We start from the raw sequence: 8290 nt of genomic DNA, 5'->3' as shown, positions 1-8290 counted from the left end.
CTTTGCCCCACTCCTCTCTCTCCCCCTCCCTCTCTCTCTCCTTTTTTCTCTTTTTCGTCTCTCTTTCCACGCTATTATAGTCCTCACTCATGACGCAGTTATTTTCCAAGGTCTACGTCAAGGTTATGACGAAATGGAAAACTGTAGTATATTGAGATATATATAGCGAAGAAATAAAACGTATTCTTTGACAATCACGCGTAAGGACAAGTTGTATATTTATACCTGTGTTTATATATCTGCCTATTAATACATATATATGATTATTAATATATATATATATATATATATATATATATATATATATATATATATATTGAGTAGGTTGTCCACGTGTTGGTAAGATAATAAGATAAAAAAACAAAACTGGAATAAAGTTCATACTGTATTCACCAACGGTTTATTTCTGCACACATTTTCGAGCGACTCGTGTGTTTGTTTGTTTGTTTGTTTGTTTGTTTGTTTGTTTGTTTGTTTAGACTCTCTCTATATATATACATATATATATATATATATATATATATATATATATATGTGTGTGTGTGTGTGTGTGTGTGTGCGTGTGTATGTAAACACGTTGTGAGTATAAACACGTTGAGACTCCACATATTGGCTCCACGAAGAAATGGAGAAACAAAATGGTATATGCGTTTTGCTTTGTTTTGATACCGTCATTGTCAAGACCCCTGAAGAAGGCGTAGGACGCCGAAAATTTGAGTAGAATAAACTCATGCTGTATTGGCCAAAAATGCATTATTAGTTTGTTTCTTCATTTCTATATGTGTGTATATATATATGCATATATAAACACATGACCAAAGAGCCTTTTTATTACATAATAAGATATTATTACGCAATATATTTCAGACCTTGGTAGAACAGTTCTGCTATGATGGTAGGGAACTGAGCAGGCCTATCCAGTCGTAAGATGGCATTACATGGCGTCATATATATATATATATATATATATATATATTAAACACCAACCACTTAAAAAGACTTAACGATTCCAACTATTCCAAATCATTGATCTGAGAATAAAGTTTTATCTGTCCAGGTTTTAGCCTTGTTTGAGTTGTTCTTTTCATTTCTTAACAAGTTGAATAAGAAGAAAGCAAAACTTTGAATACATCAATATTTATCACTTTTGTACATTTTTTTTTGAAGTGTGATCCACCTTATGTTCATCGAAACTTGACAAGATCTGTGAGGGAAAAATTCTAACATTAACTTTTTCACTGCATTTGTATGATTTGTACTTTTGATATGTAAAGGTATGAAAATAAATGTAAAAACAAAAATGTCTTTAAACTGTAGTAAATTTGTGAAAGTATATCATTTGTACAAGTACTTTCATTTTTTCTATTTTGTTGAATAGGAGAAAATGTTTAACTAAACACTCTTATTTTAGAAGTATTTCATCAATTTTTCCTATTCCCTTTGGAAGATGCCATAATGCATGCGCTATATCGAAAAATCCCTACGTATAAATGCAATAGGTTTTCTCAAGAAATGTATGATAAAAGGGAGTTATTCTGGTACGATCAATATTTAAGTAAACATTGTGTACACTACACAAGCCAATTAACAAACAAATGCCACATTATCTGATCTTTTTCACACTTATATTATCACTTGCAATAAAATTCGATGAATGTTCATTTTGTTATTCTCAGAGCGCAATTGTTGTTTAAACTTCTGTTTTATTGCCGTCTTTAAGACGCTTAAACATTAATATCTTTAATGCGTCACATTCAGATTAGAGAGGGGGAACAAGAACAGATTCCTAAACAAATATCACAGACTACAACGAAAAAAACGGTGACGCGACATTTGCTCATGTGACAATTGCTCCGATCTTATTTTCTCAAAGAACTTCAAGTTAGGATTAGGGTTTTGATAGGGCTTAAAGGGAACATAAACCCAAACAGCGATGTGAATTGAGTGAAAGCAGCAACATCAGTAGAACACACCAGTGAAAGTTTGAGGAAAATCGGACAATCGATGCAAAAGTTATGAATTTTTAAAGTTTTGGTGTTGGAACAGCTGGATGAGGAGACAACTAGAAGTTGTGACGTATGAGTGGACAACAATACAAAGAAAATATAAAGAAAATTCAACAAAAAATCTCTTTTCTAGCATTATGAAAGAGTACTTGATTAACCGCTTTCAGAAAGCAATGGGGGATAATTGCTACCCTTAACATATGTCAGTATCAAGTTGATGTAATTTGTAATTTTCATGAAAAACGAATTTTTGTGGAATTTTCTTTATATTTTCTTTATTCAATTCAATTCAATTCAATTTTATTTCCATTTCCATTGAATAAACAGAAAAAATATATACAATACATTTACAGAACAAATTTATAACAATTTCAAAGAAAACGTACAAGTGGTCACGAGTAACAACAGAATTTCGTTTCATAGGTATATACCTAATACAAAGATTAGAATGGAAATGGAGGGTCCCACTTAAAAAGCAAAGCTTGTAGGGTATGCGACCCTCAAAAAATACGTACACAAAGTCAAAGAAACCAATGTCAACTGACATGAAATTAACTTAGGAAGGGAAAAAAAGAAGAAGAACAAAAAAGAACAAAAAAGGGGGAAATGAGACTATGGTACAACACGCGCCATCGTGGACACAAGCATACTGTACTTCATGATTAAAATGCAATAACAAAACAATACAACGCTCCCTGGTTTGAAATTGCGATTGATTAGGTGCATATGCCGGTATGAATGCATAGGAACGGATATAAGAAAAAAAGAGAAAGAGAATAGACTCACTGTTACTGGTACAATAAAATAAATATCTGAGGTAAACTTATGTTAGACAGATTGTTTTCCTTAAAAGATGATTTCTGTGTGATATCTTGATACTTGTAAAAACAAACAAACAAACAAACAAACGACTTGATTGAGAGAATGAAACCGAAACTAATTTGGTTGTATATCATAAGATTTCAACAGAAAGAATTTTAATTTGTTCTTAAAAGAATTCAAAGTTTGTGCTGTTATCATGTCGTTGGGAAGTGAGTTCCAATACTTAGGCCCCTCGTAGATGAAGGTTTGCTGAGCCAGCAAAGTCCTAAAAAATGGTAAATGAAATTCGTTGGATTGCCTTGTAGGATAATTATGAACAGATTGATTTTTTGAAAACATTGATTCAAATATATATGGAAGATTATTCTTATTGTAATTATACATAAATTGTCCTAAATTAAACAAATACAAATCTTTAATTTTAAATATTTTATTTTCAAAAAATAACGGATCAGTATGAGACAAATATGCAGTGTGACATATAATACACAGTGACTTCTTTTGTAGCAGAAGTAATTTATCCAAAAGAGTTTGATATGTATTTCCCCATACAAGAATACCGTAATTTAAATAAGGCAATATGAGGGATGAATATAATGTAAGCAGGGACGACAAAGGAAGACAAAATTTAATCTTGTTGATTATACCGATGTTTCGAGAAATAATCTTACATATACTATCAATATGAAATTTCCATGAAAGCTTATTATCAACTGTTATTCCCAGAAATTTGATATAAGAAACATTTTCCAGTGGTGTGCCATCAAAAATAATATCAGCAGGTAGTGCCTCAATGGAGTTGCTGAAAAGCATATATTTTGTTTTTTGAAGATTGAGAGATAATTTATTAGCTTTTATCCATTGAGCAACTTTTTCTAATTCAAAATTTAATGTCTTTACTAGGGTAAAAGGATTATTATGCGAAAAAAACAAATTTGAATCATCCGCAAAGAGAATGAAAGAAAGAATATCTGATGATTTACAGAAATCATTCATATATATATTTATATATATTTATATTGTGGTTCACTCATACGTCATAACCTCTGGTAGTCTCCTCATCCAGCGGTTCCAACACCAAAACTTTAAAACTTCATAACTTTTGCATGGATTGTCAGATTTTCCTCAAACTTTCACTGATATGTTCTACTAATGTTGTTGCTTTCACTCAATCCACATTGCTCTTTTGGTTTATGTTCCCTTTAAGGTTAAGTTAAACGTGATGATAAAGATTAGGGGTTAGGATGATAAAGATTAGGGGTTAGGATTACACACTGTATGTTTCTTGGGAAAATCTATGCTTGGCCTGACGTGCAGATATTTCATGAGAGCAATTGTCGCAGGGGCCTATGTCATGGGAGCAGAGAAACCTTGACCATGTTAGGCTATACCTGTCCAATGCAGTTTTAAACGGTTTTGCTTTTCCACAATCATACACCTTTACCTTGCTTTACCTTGCTACTCAGTGGTTGTGCGTTCGTCCTCGTCTGCTCACAGCAACTCTCCTTCATATTATTATCATTATATCTCGAGGCGGGTAGACAGTTTGATGTGTGTAAGATGGATGGAGTGGCCCCGCCGGTCCACTCGCTCCGCGAGCCTTGGGGAGATCGGCGACGAAATAATGTCAGCGACTTGTTCACGCGGGCTTTCACGATATCACCTACGTCACAACTTATTCTTTTGTCTTTGTTGGCGCGATAATGTTGACCGTCTGCGTTTGGAGTGTGACCGCCCTACTTATTGCCCTTTACCAAAAGGGAATAGAAGACCTCACGAAATGAGTGATGTTCCCTTTTTTTCTGTTGTTCGTTTTTCCTTCGTAACTTAATTCTACCATATAATTTGCTTATGTCTACCGCATACAATATAGGAGCATATATGAGAACAGTAGGTGAAGCAAACGGCGATAACGTGTATGTCGTATACTCCTGGTCGGGAGAATCACAGATACTCATGTCGCATGTGACAACGCCATTATTGTGCAATTCATGTTTCCATCCATCTTCACACCGTATAACTCCATGAAAGTGTTCCTACGTCACTGCAGTGTCGGTGTTGTTATAAAAACACGATGCGTTTCGACAACAAAGCAATAAGCGTCGTTGTTATTGTTTGTTTGTTTGTTTGTTTATGTCTTTGCTTGGTTTCTTTTCTATTTACGTTTTTTGTTTGTTTGTTTGTTTGTTTGTTTGTTTTAGTATGTGTAACATTAAAACAAAGTAGTGTGACTGCAAACCGTCGACAGCGGAAAAAAATAGTCGAGATATCGCCGACAAGCTTATAGTTACATCTTTTATCATTGTACATCGATTGCTAGCAATGTTAGTGTGTTGTTCTGCAATGTGAAATCAGCGTGTCCATTAAGTTGATCATGATGGAGATAATAAAACTTATGATTCATAATCATTCATAATCATTCATAATCGTTTACATATGCCGATTCCATAAATACCTTTAAATTTAATTTGTTCCCTTTCTATCAGTTTTCGTGGGTAAGAAACTTATACAATGAATCACTAGTCTAATCCAGTTGAAAAATTTATGAAGATTTTGTGTAATAGTATGCATCCAACAAAGTATACTCCTAATCATGTCGGATTAACAAAATATTTTATGTATAATGTTCTGTGAAGGAAGAAGTTAAAGTGAAAATTCAAAGAAAATTACAACTTGGCTCAAATTGTATGCTGTGTTTATGCTTGAATCTTGGAAATGACAAAATGTAAGACTTTTGCTCATGCCACAACGGGAAAAGCAACAAGATCAAAGAGAAAATTTACACGATGTCTGCGGTAATGAAAGCACTTAGGATGAATTCGGGAAAGTTTTTTTTTGTTTTTTTTTTTTTTTTTTTTTTTTTTTTTTTTACTGACGTAATAAAATGGACCAATCTAACAGCAGCAGACAATGTGTCACTCTAAAAAAGATATCATCAGTGCATTCACTGATACTGAATAAGATATAAATTACTTCGAATTAGGCTAATTGTGATATTCTTCGAAAGAAAAGGTAGCACTGAACGCTACATGAGAAACATGGAATTTTACCTTTTATTTAATACGTAGATTTTCGTTACCGTTTATATTTTTAAAGCAGATCATTCAAGTGACAGGGAAAACGTTAGATTCATTTTGCATTGGTATGACATTTATAACGGCTAAATATCAATACAACGCTCACCCAGGAAAACAGTTATACACCTTTGAATCTTTGCATTGTCTCATGGTCAGCTTTTGCTAGCTGAGTCCATTCAGTGACGTTACAAATATCAGGCTTGTTCGGCGAGTTTCAGTAGGTTTTCAAAATAGAAAGGAGAATGGTGTTCTTCTCACTTTATGTTGCACATATCTTTTCCGTGAGGTTGGGAATTGTAATAACTGGGACTAGCTGAAACTCATGTGCAAGTTCATACACATGTTTGATATCTTTGAATGTATAGTGTACCGAGTCGCACTGTTATCAAGCTCCATCGAGGAGTCAACTCAACAAATCACAATCTTTCTTACCGCCTTACTCATCTCCTCTATCTAATAATACCTTTTCAGGTCTACACACATGTGACAAGCACATGGTACCTCCTTCTCACCCCCTCCTCCTTCCGACCCCCCCCCCCCCCAAAAAAAAAAAATATATAAATAAATAAAAAAAAAAATAAATAAATAAACAGAAATAAATAAAAAATGAATTAAAAAAATCCTGTTTTCAACATTCAAAGGGCACCATGCGTATGCGGCGTGCATCATTCTATTTACAGAACGAGTTGCTGGAAGACCCAAGTGCAATGTCCTTTCGAAAATCAGTGAAATTAAATGACACCCCCCCCCCCCCCCCCCCCTTCGTTATTCTCGTTATTCATCAAGCCAGGAGACTACATTTCTTTTCAGAGAGAGAAACCCCGTGTTCCCTCATGCGTGACGGACACGTGAGTATTGAATCTCGCCCGTACCGCTGTCTTATATGCAATGTTAGACGACACGCGTCCCCAGGGTTTGCGGCGGAGAGTCGCTCGGAGGACAGCGGCTCCTCGCGCATCCACGCATCAATGTTCGCTCAAAGAATCCTTTCGCAAGAGCCTCTCGCAAGAGCCTCTCGCCCACGAATAAGGAAAAGGGAATCATGTTCCCAAGACTACTGGCTTTAGTACAAGGAAACCGTCTTAAATTTTAAAGATATCAGGCTTAGTTCTTCCTTTCTCTTTCCAGGACTTTATATTTTGGATCATTTCAATGTCTCAGGATTTTTTATTATAGATAACGAAAGAAAATTATAACAATAATACTTTTGCTTTCTGATGCATGGTAAATCACATAGTCATATGCTATGTGCTTTCAGCGGAGTAAAGATCAGACTAGATTATTCATGGGCGGTAGAGACAGACCAGCGATGAACGGATTCCTTTCTAAAGTGATTTGTATAACTGGAAGGGAAAGTGAAGTTTCTAATAATGTATGTGGACCAGATAGTCCACCGTGGCATGGACTAAGCAGATTGTACGCTGTTTGAGTGAATCAGCCTCAAAAAGACTGAATGGCACTGTCGTATTTGAACCCACGGGAGAGAAAAACCCACCTTGAAGAAACAGAATCTGTAAGAAATGTAATGTTGGAAATTTAAAGAGACGGTATAAGTTTGGTTGAGATGGTGATTCTTTTTTGTTATGAGATAATGAGAAACCTCTCATGAAATATGAAAGAACATACAATTTTCAGATGTATCAAAAAGCAAAGAAGATCTACTAAAAGGTGATACCCATTCTTTATTATAGGACCCCTTTGGTTTACCCTTTTTTAAATATCTCAACCATTTGAAAACCGGTTTTTATCAAATAAACTTTGAATTCCTCTTAGAATTGTATGTTCTTTATTATTTCATGAGTGATTTCTAGTTAGCTCGCAAGAAGTTAAATTCTGAATTCCCGATCTCTTCCAAAACTATACCATCCCTTAAAGTGACGCGAGTTCAGCGATTCCATCTTAATTTCTCCTCTCTATATTAAAGGAAACCAGGCTCCTGTTTCATAAAGCTGTTCGTAAAGTTACGAACGACTTACGAGGGACTGGTGATCAGTTCTGTTGTGCTATACTTATCAGAATTTCCATAATTCAGCACAAGAACTGATCTCCAGTCGCTCGTAAGTTGTTCGTAACTTTACGAGCAGCTTTATGAAACACCCCCCTGGAAAGCGAAGGATGTATATAAATATCTATACAACCCGATAACCTTGACACCTGAATTCAATCCGATTAACTTCTGTTTCGTGCCGAGTTGAAGAATGAAAATAAAACAAAACACGTGCATGTCACACCTTTTTCTTCCCAGCATACTTTTGTCAAAACTATATGGAAAAACGCCAATAAAAGAATAAGTAGACGGCGTGAATTTCTTCACTTTGGTTGTTCTTTATACACACGGAACGAAACCAGTAGGAATGCTGTCTCTGTAATACTCGTGATATCGCT

Source organism: Diadema antillarum, unplaced genomic scaffold, assembly GCF_040938485.1.
Source record: "Diadema antillarum isolate AM-2024a unplaced genomic scaffold, OU_Dant_1.0 seq00001523_RagTag, whole genome shotgun sequence".
NCBI lineage: Eukaryota > Metazoa > Echinodermata > Echinoidea > Diadematoida > Diadematidae > Diadema > Diadema antillarum.
Note: the sequence above shows the minus strand (reverse complement) of the source record.